Below are 16,631 nucleotides of genomic sequence, written 5' to 3'. Positions count from 1 at the left end.
GACCTCATTAATTCTTGGCTGATTAGTAGGGCTGGCTGTGTTCCTTGCGGTTTCAGACATTCGGTCAGTGTGAAACTGATAATGTGTTTGCTCACATGAGTTAGATTACCAAAGTATTTGATTTTTGCATGTCAGATTTTACACACCGGCTGTGTCTTTTCTACTTCCTGCATTCCAACAAGTTCATATAATCCAAAGTGTGCCCAGATGTCTGCTATCACAGCAAGGTTTTTCATTTTCTCACCCCAGAGCTCTGCTTTTCTCCACTATATCACCAAAGATATCAAAGTAATGTAGACATAACATTCCACCCACGAGTCAATGCAAGAGTGCGAGGTCACCAAAGTTGTTCCCCTTCTGAGCAGTTAATGTAACAACTAATGTGTGCAACTTCGTTGTTCTGGAGAGGCCAGAAAATCATAAGATAATGACCTTATACTGTGATTTTATGTAGACTGCAATCTTTCAATTATTTTTTGTCTCTACAGCGAGGCAGAAGCTTTCACCGCTGAGATCAACTACTACTTGCTCATCTCGTCTTTCTGATGTAGATTAAACTTAGACTTAGACTCAACTTTATTTATCCCTTGGGATGACTCCTTCAGGGAAATTCAAGTGGTGTAACGCGAATTGGGAATCTGCGAATTACATTATGCAGTGACTGGGAGTAAAGCTAAAAAGTCAAATTGAAAGCCTGAAAATCAGAACAAAGAGCAAACTTTCATCGATGAGGAAAAAAAAAACAACAACTCTGGAATTAAGGATGATAAATCAGAAATGTTTGGTTGTACAGTACATTCATGGAGGAGAATATGAGACCCATTTCAATTCATCATATGTGTTATCTGTTCATCACTGTCAAACATGAAGGCTGCCTCACTCTTTGTCACAAACAGTAGTAGAGAAGCTTGGACTGACACCACGAGGGACGCAATCTGACAAGTGATAAAAAATTGTTTTGGCATGTTACGGGCCTTGTGGGCTGGCCTTAGTACCCCACGGTCGTGGGTTGAGGACATCTGACCTGAAATGCATGCAAACTAATGGCCAGCATGACTGACATTTCCACCGATGAGCCCAAAGTGTTCGCCCGTTGTCAGCAGGAGTTTATCAATAGGCACGTCTGCATATGCAGTCGTCTATCGATCCATCCATCTCTGTCCACCCCTCTCTACATCACTGTAGCTGTCAGTTGTCATTCAGTGGATCGGCTGTGAGGAGAGATGGCTGCAGAAGCCTGAATTTGCAATTCTTCCACCTTGGAACAGGGCTTTAGAATAACGACTGCATCATTTTTGTGAGATCATGAGGAAATCACAACCTGCTTCTTACAAAGAAACAGATTTAGATTTTGTTTTATTTGAAGCAGTAAGCCGCTTTAAACATGTTGTTGGAGTTGTTTTTATAAGGTGTTGTCTTTAGTCACTGTCAACACTTTTACCATCATTAATGAATGCAAAGAGGCCAGGAATTGTTTGCACTATTCGCCCGTGGAGACTCACCCATTGCACTCAGTGTGTTGGTAACAAGGCCCCAGGTTAATTGTGGCAAGTACCAAAGGCCTTGCCCCCTCTGATAACATGGAGCTTAAGAGTAGCGAGATGCTTTGTGATTAGAGGAAGAGGCCAGGTAGGTGACAGAGGTGAGGATAAAGACGCCAGATCAGGTCTCTAAGGAGAGAAAGGGTGTGAGTCTGTGTGGGATTGAGGTAAACAAGATTGTACCTGTGAGAGATAGTCGCTGCTGCCCCCAGGTCATTACAGCCCTTCTTGCAGGAAGCAGAAGGTGCACAGAACTCGGTGCTTATCAGTGTCCATGTGATGATAGGCTGACTACTTTGCTCTAAAGTGTCAGCCAGTCAAAGCAATCTTACATGATGAGCAGATATCGAGAGGCTACAAGGAGCAAGTAAAGATTTAAATAATGAAACGACAGCATATATGCAATGAAGCAGGGAGATAATAACTCCATCCCATTTGGCTAATCAGTGTTATTCAGCACACATATATGTAAATCATTCTCAGAGATGAATTGCAATGACAGGTTTATTGCCAATATATTATTATTACACCTATAGCTTTAAACCTGGCTTGAGCCACCGCTCCCATGGCAGTGAATTTAGCTGATTAAATCACTTGGTGCACACAGCAGTGGTGACACGAAAACAACAATTAATAAGCCAACCCCCAGTGCACAGCGGCTCCATTTTAACCAGGCTGCTAATAACATTACATGGCAAAAATATCTTAATCAGACAGGTGAAAAGGGATTTGGATGCAATTTCTTTTCTTTTCCAGAATAGGCTTTTTGCCAGTAGGTGCAACTCTTTATGTAAGGAATTTAAATGAGAAAAGTTACCAATTTTGCTTCATAAGATCTTTAACTTCAGCTAAATGAGCTGTTTGCTTTATGTGTGGGGAGATATGAGTTTGGTTTGTACTATACTGTTTATCTTGATAGTTTTCTGTCTTTATATCCTGCATATCCTCTCACTCCCTCTTCACTAAAACCACCTCCCTCCCATGCACAATCACTCACAGAGAATGCACATTAAAAAGGATTTGTTCCCCAAAGAAGGTCGGCATTTGTAAGGCTACTGACAGATTTAAGTGTCAATTAAGTTGATGTACAGTGGGCACATTATCATACAAGGTTGTCAGCCGAGGCCATTTGAGAGAAACAAATACCCAGAGCTTTACACCTTCCACGGGTTGAACTTTGTATGGACCCACAGTTGCTATGAATGTCACAGTCAATCATTTATCCAGTTGGCAAGCTCTCCACTGGGGAGTTTTAAGATCAAGCAATTTTATACAAATAACAACCCCAAAAAAAAATCTGTTTTCCAAAACGCTATGTCATGCTCAGTGCTGAGGTCCCATCCCTGGCCTGTTCAGAGGTCTTAAACTCATTACTGCTAAGGGGAAAATTATACCTCAGCACAAGGATGATGGATGACAAGTTAAATTTGCGTCCAGGGACTGAAGGTGAATGGTGACAGAGGTATTTATCTTGAGAATGGAGGTTGGGGTCAGTCGAGGCTGGGTGCCTTAAGGCACAAGACATTGACAAATTTATCCAGTGGACCCCATTGCTTGGGCCTTTTCTTTGTTTTGAATCCTGGCCACTCGCTAAGTGACCCACATCGCTCATGCTGCCAGTGTGTGAAGAATGCTGCACCACGCCAGGCATCCTGCCTCTGATGAAGCTTGTTGTTCATTGTTCTGTGAGGCTGTGTTTGTTTGGGGTTTTCAGGAAGTGTTAGATTCTGGGTCACTGGGTTAATTTAAGTTCTCAAAGTTACAGACAGCTTCAGAGAGATTTTACATGAAAGCGTTCCCCATTCAGTTTCTCAGCTTACTTTGTGTTGATGTGGCAGAATTGAAATGTACCCATATGCTTTTAACATTCTCTCTGCCGTTGTTATTGTGGCAGTTGTTTTGCATCATCTGTTTTGTTTACAGTCTTGAAAAGAGAAAATTTCTGTATGGGGATATATTTTAGAAAGAAGGGGTGAACCACAGAGACCTCTAGTGGAGACTGAAGAAGCCTTAAAGGTTTGACACAGAATGTATTACACTAAAGTACATCTTAATTATCTTTAGTTGTACAATGCTATTTCTTTTTTTCATTACACTGCGAAATTGCATCAGTTGACTCAGTGAATGTAGCTTTGTGGTTAGGAAGCTCGTGGGTCAAGTTAGAATATAAAAAAAAGTCTTCTGCTGTTCTAAAACCATCAACCCTCTAAACAACAGTTTGCTGATCACATATGTCATTAGCTAAAGCTCTGGGTTAACATGCCCCATGCTCAAACTATATGGACTGCCAGAGTGGGTCAGACATTAAATAAATAATCAGAGCAATACATTGCAAAAATATATAAATAAACCTATAATTTGGGAAATAATTTAAGAAATGATCAAAACCTAATATATTTAATTTTATAAGATTCAATTTTTTTCCTTTGAATTTTAGACTTGGAATATCTTAGCAAGGGCATGGATTTAAGCAACAGCGTAAATGGAATGTGAAGCTCTCTGTATGCAGTGTGACATTGTCTAGGCAACAGAAACATTCCTTCACTATAATGTGACTGCGTTGGTACAATTAGTTGTTAATAAAAAGAGGAAGTCAATCTGGCTCTCTCCTCACTACTCATGGATTTTTTTCTGTTTGCCATAAATGTCTAAAAGCTGTTGATGAGAACGATAGGATCCAGAGTAATTCTCAAAGCTGTGTCTCTGTGATACACAACAGCACTCTCATTGAGAACGCATGAATTCCTCTCTGGGGCCATTCGCCAGCAATCTTACTGTCCATGACGACAGAGGAGAGGTATGGTTTTTATCTCTTCTTCTTCAGAAGTCTCTGTTGTCTAGACCCATCTTTTTCCCCTTGTTACATTGTGTTTCCTAAGCATCTGTCCGTATATTTCTTTCTTTTTTTGGGAGATTGAGCTTTGTTTTTATTCTGGTCACTATGCAACAGTGAGGCTTTTGAATGAAAGAGCTCCTAACGTGGTGGAAAAAAACAATCCAGGTGGCACAACTCAAATAAGTCACTAAAGATTATACAAGAAAGTTTGAAAATGCAAAATTAGAACAGAAACTGTGACTGGCTACACACATAATCATGAATAAATGTTTTATTTCCGATTGGAATAGATACACACACTTTTATTTTACTTTTATTTCATAAAGCCATTTTTTATTAAAGTGCTGTGACCAAAAGTGATTGATCCCATTACCTTCCAGCTAATCACTGCTTTTACGTTTAGGCAGACGAATATTATCCATGGGGAACTAATCACTGCCCTGGCTTCTTTTGCAAGCTCAACACTGCCACAAATCTAGCATGTTAGCTCATGTTGGTCTGCCTAAGAGAGAAGAAATAATTAATAAGATGATAAGAAAAGTAATAAACTTGATTTAAAAAAAAAAAATTATTTAAGTTACAGAAGCAGGAACAAATCTCTCAAATCCCATGAATCTTTATTTAGCTCATCAAAACGTTGTATATTTCTTGGCTCACCGGACAACGAGCTAGGTTTGGTTATAAGGTTGAATTTTTAATCTACATTAGAGTGAGGAATCAGTGCTAACTAGCTGGACTAGCTAACATAACTTAACATACAGTTTATAGTCACCAGCAGCCTCTAGTATTATTGCTATACTGCTATTATGGCAGCATTATTCCTGTAGCTAAGAGTTAGCTGAAATAATCACGCAGCAGTCATGTTTAAGAAAGAAATGAGACATGCTTTATGGTGTGTTCCACTTAAACTCTGATAACATATTTTCCCAGTAGGAAAATTCAACTGAAGCATCCTTGCAGTTAGGTTCTGATTCAGAAAGTTGGAGAACCCTCAATGGTGAGGTGATCACTACAATAATAAACTGTCTATCAAAACTGATGTCAGTTAAATCAGTTGCAATCACAGTTCAGGCCAGTTTATATTGCATTGCTAGAGTGTTTGCACCCTCAAAATACAGTGTTATCAGCTTGTACTGCTAAGAATAGCTAATGAGCACAACATGAGCAACTCTCACTTGTTTTCTAATTTGCAACATTAACACTGTGAATTTGTGTGTGACTTCATATCCAGCTGACTTCTGGCCTCAGATTCAAAAGAAACGCAGTACTACACAGAAATGATAGCCAGAATCTAATGATATATCTCATCATTATAGTTTAATATTTCTAAGATGATTTATTGGTTAAGGGTTTATTAGCCAATAGGTTCAATTTACACAGTTATTAATGTGATTATCTATTTTCTTATCAGCTGTTTCATTTTTAGCACTTAGGGGCTCCGTAGCTCTAAAGCTGAATAAGTTTGTGGTAACACCACTGAAGGAAACCTGCATACCTTTGTACTGGATCTGTAGTTTTATGTTTCTGTACCAGAGTTCTCATTTTCTAGCAAGGAATGCCTCGGTGCTGGATACAATGTGAGGTGGTCATTTGTTTGTGCTTTAGAAGAAGTTTTCAGAGCCTTTAAAGTCGGTAACCACTTCACCACGCTCCATCCATCATTTTGTCAACACGCTAATGTTTTGGACTCACGAAACCTCAGCTCAGAGCGCAGCACAGACAAAGCAGTCAGCTTCTTTCACAAGATATATGCACCTCCCCACTTTTTGACTGCCAACACTATTTGGAGAGAATTTGTTATTTCTGAAAGGCAGAAAACGGGTTATGGGCCAAGCAATACATGCATCTTGAATTAAGTGTAATACAAGTTACTGTTGAGTAGCCAACACCAAAGCCTCTTCTTCTGATGGTTTTCCAGTGGTTCTTTTTTTTTTTCTAAATTACAGATAACTACTCTACATTTCTGTTATATTAAAGTGACACAATCTGTCATATGGTATTATACTCTGGATGGAAAGTTGATGCTATTGAATTTATGAAACTATGTCATCAGCAGTCAAGCCCTATTGTACATCAAATAAGTATGTACTCATTTAAAAAAAAGGAAAAGTATTAATATCCTGTTTGAAATATAAATAATAATAATGTTTCGTCACAACATCCAGGTTACCTTTCATACATTTACATTAAATTGAGATATTTTTCCTCCCTCAACTACAGCAACAGCAAATTTTCTACAACAATAAATGAAATAATATCATTAATAAAATATAGCACAACTTACTTTGTCATGTTAACTGGTCTTTCAAAGTTTCTGAATGGTGCCAGGGCAGATCTATTCAAACTAAAACACTCCTGAGCCCTTTGTATCCATTAACAAGTCTGAGCATTAGTATGCTTTTAGACAGCCCTTGATAATGCTTCAAGCTTTTTCACCATGACTAATATTTACTTTAACCAGTTCCCCCTTAAGTGCTGTTTTTAACAATGCAGGCACCATTAATCATTAACCGTACAGGAATACCTTAAAGGAGACATTTGCTTAGGAGACATTTGTGGTTGGTTTGATGCTCACTAAAGGCATTATCTGAATGACAGCATCGTGGGCTTCTCTGATGCAATATTTATTATCTGTCATATAGCTGAGCATTAGGTCAAACATGGGCCATTGTTCCTATGTTATGCTCAAGAAGTTGACAATGGTTGGGCAGAGGCAGGTCATGGCTAGTTCTGCCAAAACAAATCCCTACACAATACACACAGATGATGTCATAAACGTACTTTTGGAACAATTAAGAGTATAAAAGCTGCTTATTAATGGTCTCAAGTCTCAACCTGGAATGAATTTGTGGGCTTTTCCTTCAATAAAAGTTGTAGTGTCACACAGATTCTGCAGCGCTCAAATAATATGTCCACTGATTAATCATTTAACAACTTTGACTGCATGATTCACCACACTAGTGATCTTAAGGGTTCATCTCTGCTTGTCAGGGTGATTCTTCACTCCTTTGTTTAATTGATTTAGAAAACTGGACAGGAAATAGCTCTGCGATGCTATCGCAACCTTTCCAGGGTGTACCCTGCTTCTCGCCTCGATGGCAGCTGGAAGAGGTGCCACCCACCCACTGCAACCCTAAATAGGTTGTAGCGGGTATGGACAATGAATGGCTTGATAGAAGGGAAGTAATCCTGCAAAAACATGTCAAATATGAACCAATATAAACCAGGCAAGATGAAAACAAACTGTGTAAATATCTCTAGAAAAGATGTTATTTATGCACAGGGGCTTTATATGCATTACTGATTACATGAAAGCAATTTCAGCTGTCAAACGGATATGCTGAATAAAAGTAAAACATGGTAATTAAAAGATGTAAAGTAGCCTAAAATGGAGTAAAAATTCAAATAAGCATAATTGAAACATTTATTTCAGCACAGTACTTGGATATACTCAAACATTTCATGAATATAAGTAAACAATGCTGTTAATTCCTAGAAATGTCTTAACCAAAGTCCTGTGGATCTGCTTGTATTCTGTAATCCTGTAATTCCTCTTTGCCATGGTTGTTGGTAAAAGCCTACTGCAAAGATATGAAGGAAGTTAAACATTTTGTGGTGCTTTATTGCTGTCTGGAGAGTGAATTTGCATTATTTTTTCTTAATCAACTTGCTTGTTTCTAGCTCCTTTACCTCATTGTATATCCCCTGTAGTGTATGCATTTATTATAAGAGCATGGACTGTGACTGTCAATTTAACTATGAAAAGCACGTCTTTTGGGGAGGGGGGGACTAAACATTAGTAAAGGCTAAGTTTGTTTGTTGAAAATAGAGGAGAAACTGCAAGCAAAGTATAACAATATCAACAAAATTCAATTTCTGTGAAGAAATACAAAATGACATGAGAGCTGACCAGCTGTAGGACTGGTCCTGCGTTCCTGCTTCGGCAAATGATCTCTGTAACTTCTAGCGTACTCCTCGAACGGAGTAATTGAGATATGTAATAACTGTGACAGAGGGCATTATCTGACCCATTTTCCTTTTCTTCTCACATTGCTTTGTTTATACATGCCTTCCTGTCATAATCCCTTACAAATCTCCAACATAAAATCCCTTTAAAGAAATTGCCCCTTGTAGCGTGATATCCTGTGTAAAGGAGTTCTTTTTAATGACCAGAATCTGACCTCATTTCATATGCATAAGCATACATCAAAGTAGACAGCATCCGTCCAGTCTGCGCAGCGTTCTTCTACTTGACAGCATTTCACATTGGAGCGACAAAGCACATACATGGAGGTTGTAATTGCTTAATTAGGTTGAGAGCTTGCAGTTTTACCTTGGACTGACCTTGTATGAAACAGACTCTGGGCGCTTTCAAAGAAACTCATGATTTGATTGATTTACATTTTCATATTTCTCCTTCGTCGTGATCAGTATTTTTACAAGGCGCCCCTTAGAGAAATAAGATCTGTCTTTGTGCATTAGACAGTCTTTTAAAATCTGCACTGCCAGGGGAATTTTACTGTTTATGTTGCTATAACAAATGATAAAATCTAAATCAACCATCAAATCTGCTTTGCAACGTTATCTTCCCAAACTTCTAATTCTGCCTAAACAGTTTGGAAGAAAGGCAGTCTAGTCTTTCCTGGCAGGTTGGCCAACAGCTGCAGAACCCAAAGAAATCAAAACAAACATGACTTGATGAAAATAATTTCCACACTAGGTTATCATTTTGCCAAAGTCAGCTGATAAAGATCTGCTTTAACTGTACCATTGTGCTGTAACCAAAGACTAGTTTATAGATAAGATTTTTTTTTATTTTTTACAAGGGCTGTTAAAGTTAACACAATGATAACAGATTACTGCAATCTCACTTTAACGACGCATCGCATTGTGTGGACGTTGGGACAGAGGTACCATCTTGTGTGATCAGTCCTCTGTTACATGTGCTTGCTAAGAGATAGTTGGGGCAGAAACTCGGTAACTTCTTTGGATAGCTGCTTGTCAATCTTAACGTAGCTTGTTCATTACAAGGCCCAAAGCATAGACTGTCTAATCATCTATCTATTGAATTATATGTGAATCTAGATATGAAGACCATAAACTCATTACTTATAACTGAAGTCACAAATCAAACAAGAAGTCGTTTTCCCATAGACTTGCATATAAATGCACTTAGTTTTACAACCACAAAAGTTGCAACTTACTGGCCATTAAATAAATTAAGGGTTTGTACTTAATTCTGAAGGTGTGTTGCAGTATGTTACCCTTTTTATATACAGTCTATAGGATGGCTGCAGGAGGTTGAGACAGATTTTTGCATGAAGCTGTTGTGCAAGTGCACAGGCAGAGATAAAACACATTAAAGTGAGTGACTGAGGCCATGTGCTTAATCACAGGCTGGATCGCAGGACTTATTATCAGGATAAAGCTGGTCTTGATCATAATTGTGCAGAACAGGTTGGCTGTGATACTGAAAAATGCAATTATAAGTTTACGGAATTGAACCCAAATAGGATTCTAGCATTTGGTTTTCACAAACATAAATTATGAGGATATGTTTATTTGCACGTTCAATGGGAGTGGAATGCAGTCATTAGTGGTCACAGGGAATACATATGGGAAAGCGTTCTAATGCAAGGTGGGAACTAATGTGCGCCTTCCCAGATTTTCATAAGTTATATAATGATGATAAAATAAAAATAATACAAAGTGTGAGCATATGTTCAAGTTGTTTTAGTGCTCTTAACTACAACATCTGTTGACATGTCTCAGAAAGTGGTCGCCAACATATGACTGCATGGTTGCAGTCTGTAGCCTTGAAATCCTTCACTTTCATATAAGCCCCACCTGCAGCTCTGCGGGCACATTTTTCTGCTGTTTGAAGTTGGTTATTGACCTCATGCTGCTCTCCCTGCTCTAACAACAAGCCCACAGTTCAGGACCTCTGCCAGGTACTCAGTCTTTGTGGCAGCCCTTTGATGCTTAATCTATACACAAGTGTTTATCTGACTGAACCTTGATGAGATCACTGGGACACTGTGTCCAGCTGTTTTGCTTATGATAACAGCTGGGTGTTAGTCCCAGCCAAAAGCCAACTACATTAACGTCTTTAATGTAAAAATAGTAGAGATCTAACCTCTTAGAGGTCTTTGAGAACTCAGTAAAACAGAGTTGTGTTGTGTTGTGTTGTTTGCTGCTAGGCTACAGTTGCTTATCACCCACACTGATATTTGTTTTATTTCACCAGAGATAAAGAGATACTCTTGCATGCAGCTAACTACTCTCAGCACCTCCTCACAGCTAGTCAGCAAGATGATGATAATATGCTTTTGTAATACTTTTTGTTTTCCTGCTCTCATCTGTGGGTGTGGGTGTGTATTTTCCCAACAACTGACCATCAGCCTCCATACAGGAGGTGTTTTCTTTTCTGGAGCACCTGAAGCTGATTGTGCAAAGAAGAATGTTGCAAAAACTGTTCATCTTAATGGACAACACTCCAAACCCTCTGCAAACAAAGAAGTGTGTTCAGGCAGAGGCTGCTTCAGATCTGCTGTGACAAAGAACAGTACAGGAGATAATTTCTTCCCGCAGCAGTATCTCGAGACACTGACCTTTCTCTATAATAACTAATTAACAATAATAACTAATTAACTGTTATTCATCATACTGCAAAAAACATTTAAAAAATGTGTGATCTATGAAGTATTATTGATCTATCTTAAATTGTTTTTATAACTTAAGGCAAGCTGTGTCTGAAGGTCTGAAGAGTTAAAGTGAATTTACATTTTGTGCCACTGGCAAAAAGCCAGAGGTCGACTTGAGTCCATAGTGAAACATATATTTTCAGTTCATACTGCAGTGGCCAAAAACCGAAGGACTAACATCAAAACGGTTGAATATCATTGATCAACACTGGTCTCACCCAGCAATCTTGAATCCTAAGAATCCAACAACAATGTCCCAGAGTCTGACACCATGGGATACACTGAGAAGTCCTGTTTCTGTTTGGGTAAAAAGAAAAAATCATTAAAAATGGAGTGGGAGTTGTCATGCTTTATACATGTGGGATACAACCATATGGAACAGCGCTTTATCAGGATTTATTTATGCAGTTTATGATACACGCAATCAAACACCTCAACAAAATCACTGTGATGTGTTCTTCTAAATTGAGAGGAGACACTGCTGGCAATTTGGGACAAAATCTTAATACACCCAGAAGGATAAAACCACGGGTACTTCCTTATTTTAAATGCAATAAAAAAAGTGTAATTTAATCAAGTCAACCACTGCAGACAATATACACATCAAGCAGTGGTATCTGTGGTGATGAGGCTACCACCTTAACTTAAGTGAAGCTGTGTGATTACTTGTTAAAAAGAAAAACATTATTTTCCTATTTTTTTTTTTTTATTCTTCTTGACCAGTGATTTTAATCTCAGAGAATGTCCAAATCTTTGTCCTGTAAATTTTGCAGTTTTAACCTCAGAAAATATAGAAGTTCTTTACTTGGAAATTGATCCCTTTTATCTCCTTCCGTAACACCATGATGTGTATATTTTATACCCATAAAGACCTCAGTGCGTACTTGCAGACATATGCTTAGAGAATGTTTAGTTTCTAAATGATCTATAACAAAGAAACTAATTCCTAAAATTCTTGTTGCCCTTTAAAGTATTTTGGCCTGGTACAAACTGTACATTGCTTCACACTGGTGGTGTGGCACTGACCCCTTAAGTAGAATGCTCTAAGTTCAAAATATTCTTTTTCATGTCAACAGAGTATCTGGTGAATTGTTTCGTCTTCAGTGGATGTTTTAGATGTTTGGAAATTTTAGATCTTTTGTTCAGCTTGAGCCTGTAATGTCTCCAGCTCCAAACAGTTTTATATAAAGTGACAAAGGGAGAGGTGTACTGTATGGGTAGAGGTCACAATTAGGTCATTTTTCACAAAAACAAGCACAATTAGTGCAATGACTCAACTTGTTCTCATAATTCACGCAAAACTGCTCCTCATAAAGCAGACTATTTAACTTTAAAGCACATGCGATTACTCATAATTGCTCCAGAAATTGATTTATTAGCTCAGTTGTGAAGCTGTGTGAGCCGAGTGCCATCTGACCTCCAGCTGAATGAATAATCAACAGCCTTCCCAAGCAAGCAGATGTTTGAGAGTGTTGCTGTTTTATCAGGCCTGTAATGCGAACAGGCATGAAACCAGATTAGATTAAATGATGTGAGGACAGACAGCTGCGACACATTTGGACTTTGCTGCTTTCCCTCTTTTGAGCTAATTAGCCGTTTATGTTGCCAAACATAAAAGATACTCTGTCTACTTTACCCTTCTAATACTATTTTTAGTGATTGTAATGAAGCAACATGTGGAGAGAAGTTAAAATGTCTTTTTGCTTTTTCTGACAGAGACAAATCCCAAAAGCAAAATTGCAAATGGAAACGGCAGCTCTGTACACAACAGTAAATCCAAAGTTGTTTTTCTTCTGGCTACAGCTAGATGTTTTGTAAGACATATTCTTCAGGGACTTCAGTGATAATCTCCTGGCTTCAACCCTTTTCTCTAATTGCTGCTTAATTTCTTTGCTTTGCTCTTGATTATGAGGTGTAGCCAGCTTAATGAAGCACAGAAGAGTTGTTTATGAGCTCTCTGCGCTGTCTCTTGTTAGCATGGAGGAGTACAAAGCTAGTTTATTTACAATGCATATTGTTTATTGTAGGATCTTTCTACTTTAACAACCTCTTTTTTTTGCAACAAACAGCAATGAATATGGTAGCTGTAGAAAATGGCCTGGTGGATTTCTTATCTCTGAGTGTCTCCAGTATGCAAAGTGAGAGGTTAAAGTGGAAAGTGGTTTGATTGTATGTTGAAGTGGCGGTTGTTATAGGTTTTTGTGTCTGCCTCGAGGAGTTGTCGACTCAAGTGTTTTCCTCCAAACCTGTCACACAATTCAGGGACAATTAGAGAAAACAAAGTAAATTGTTCCCATGCACTTGGATTGCCGTCCTCGTGACATCTGCCAGCGCAGCACGGATGATAGATTCCTCCTTCATTAGCCAGGGGTGTGGGATTACCCAGTGAGAACACATTAATCACCACTTTCTGTGGCAGCCTGAATGCTCTGCGCTTTGTTAAAAAAAAAAACTTTTCTTTTTCCTGACGTGTCACTCTTCTCCTGTGACAGGCCGCAATCAATCATCTTGATTGACAGCACTGATAGGTTACACTGTTTACACAATATGTAATGAAAGATCATGTTTCTCTCTATTGTTGTTCCTGAGACAACTCTTTTGGGTTGGATCTGAATAGAGAGGCTGCTTTGGTACAAATTCACACAAGCTTGTTTGCTTTCCCTTTTTGTTTCCATAGCAGTTCCACTCTGTCCTTCTTTCACTCTCTCTTTCTCTGTACAAACACTCCACAAATGTGTGCACAGTGGGTGGGCTATGTGCCTCAAATCTTATTCACTTGTATCAAGATGGAACGAAAAATTTGGATTATAGTAAATGTTCAGAAAATCCAGTTGTCAACATATTTGGTGTGAATGGCCCATTTACTGACCCAAAGAAGGGTAGTGCTTTGTGTAAAAAGCAGAGGGGATGTACAGACTCACATTTTTATATATATGTATATTACATATATTACCAGTATACACACAATATATATGTATATATTTATGTATAGATATATTTGTTTTTTTTGTTTTTTTTTTCAGGTTTCAATATTTTAGGTAAAGGACAATCATTGACTTAAGGCTACAATATTATAGTTGGAAAAATCTGCATAACAGCACATCAAAAGGATGAAAACATAAGCTGTGCCCACTTCTGCAGAGCTCATTGTAAATTAACCCATGCACCTGAATGTTGTCTTCCCATCAATGCTGCTTCAATGCTAAATACCTGCAACTATCCTTCCATCCATCCCTCCATTTCCTATACCCATTTAATCCAACTCAGGGTCGTGGGGGCGCTGGAACCTATCCCAGCTGTCACTGGGCGAGAGGCACGGTACACCCTGGACAGGTCTAAATACCTGTAACTACTACAGGGTAATTTGACATGGAACTAAATTATAATTTAACACATTCACATTGCACTCAAAAACCAGACTGTAGAATTTGTTAGTGAGTTTTCTGGCCAGCGTAAAAAGGACTTTAATGGTCATTTACACTTGTGTAAATATGTGCGACAGCGCCTTCAGCAGCAATATGTAGCCTTTGTTTTTCCTGCTTTGTAGCCTGACACGCATCGTCCATAATATGTAACAACACTTGCTGTTGGTCAATCACACAATATATTGCGTTACAATTATTAAATAATAATTAAATAATAATCAAATCAATTAAATAATAATTAAAATATTGCGTGCACAATTATATTGCGTTAGAATTACATTTCTGTTTTAGCCCAATTAAATTTAAGTATTTCATAATGTTAACAGAAAAATCTTAAAATTCAAGACTGTTCTAAGATGCTGCAATGTCATTAGAAGATGCTCCTTGTTTTTCTACCTTTGTGAGGAAAGGACACAAATGACCTCTATTCTTTTTCTGCAACATTCATAGCAAAGGCACTGAAGTGGGCATGTTCTTGTTATTGTCAAAATGTTCTTTCACTTTCATGCGTTTTTCTTTTTCTCCTTGTGTTATCTCTACATCAAATCTATAAATGACATTCGCCATGTGTACCAGCCCAGCTATAATGAGAAATGCATTAAAGTTTCAGGAGCCGCAAACCTGAAACACCCCCTACATCAGTTAAATCTGGACAGGTTGGTAATTGTTCTCCAGAGGGATCAATCATGAGAAGTCCGTTAGTTAAAATTAGTTCTTCAAGACTGATATAATGACTGTTTGCATTGATGTGTTACCTGAATGACCACACATTCATAGATGTGTACACAAAACAAATCCACTTAATTGTGTTGCCAGCAGAAGGGTCAGGTGCCACCTAACTTAGATGCCTAACTTTCAACAACTCTCAAAACTATCAACTTGGTGTGAAAGAAAAGAAAAGTTTGAATACAACAGTTGTCAGTTAACTGAAGAGCATGACTCTTTGATATTAATAACTGTGTAAAAATGTTTAACATTAAAAAGTATAAATGATATTTAGTAAATAAGCTATTCCTTTAAATATGAATATATTCATTTCTATTGATAATGTGTAGTAAGGATACAGGGTCTTTTTTACAAACACACATTGTTGCAGTTTCAGAAGCAGTTTTCTTGTTGTAAAGCAAAGTTTTAAAGAAATGATGTGTAACAGTGGCTGACAACTGATGGTCAAGTTGGAAATAGCAGCCAGCTCAAATGCCTCACACTTTTTATTGAATAATTGCATTTATATCAGTATGATACACTGACAAGGATAAACCAAACAACTCACTTCGAAAAACTTTGTTTTTCATCTGCTGTTCTCAAATGGCAGAAGCCACGCCAGTGTCTGTTCTTTTGTTTTGCCTATGTGGAATTCACTTACTGTGTATATTTCTCTTTTTTTTTTTGACATGACAAGGTTGATTCACACATTGCCTGTTCATGCATTATGTAACAAGTAAGATCCTCTGAATGTGAACTGTTCAACTACCAACAGCCACTGATTTCTCTACTTTCTTCTTTTTCATCACTTCTGAAGAAATAACTTATTTTCTTCTATGCACTTCTTATAGCAGTAAAATGGTTGTTTCACAACCAACTGCTGCAAAAATGGATATAAATTATTCATTCTAGGGTCATGAAAACATAAAAATTAGTTTATGAAAGTAATTACATCGTAAATGAGGCATAGTTTTTGTAACATAGTATATTTCTTTTCCTTCTTTTTTCTTTTGGAACCAGTGCACAGGTCTCTTTCTCCTGGGCATCAGAGGTGAGCTGTATTATTTTACATTTCCTGAGTGGCAGTGCCTTTCATTTTCTGGTATCAAGACACTATTCAGAAAATTTCATACACCCAATCATTTGATACTGTAAAGTACCTGTCTGACCCAAATGAAGGTTTGATACTTTATGTCCTTCCAGACGTCAGACAACTGTGGAGAATGCCTTGCAGAAATATGATGAGGAAAAATAACCGCCCTCGCCTTGAAAGCAAGCTTTGTGTCCTATATACTGCAATTATATTTTTTGTCAAATGCGTCTACTTTTACATGTTCTGTTCATTTGAACTGAATGTAGCTCTTTTCGGTAGTCAGTCTTTCAGCTCTACATATTTATAAATATGTGAAATTACTGAGCA

This window comes from Leuresthes tenuis, unplaced genomic scaffold (genome assembly GCF_036924035.1).
Source record: "Leuresthes tenuis unplaced genomic scaffold, fLeuTen1.0.hap1 SCAF_20, whole genome shotgun sequence".
Lineage (NCBI taxonomy): Eukaryota > Metazoa > Chordata > Actinopteri > Atheriniformes > Atherinopsidae > Leuresthes > Leuresthes tenuis.
The sequence above is the reverse complement of the archived record's forward strand: the minus strand, read 5'-3'. Positions refer to the sequence as shown.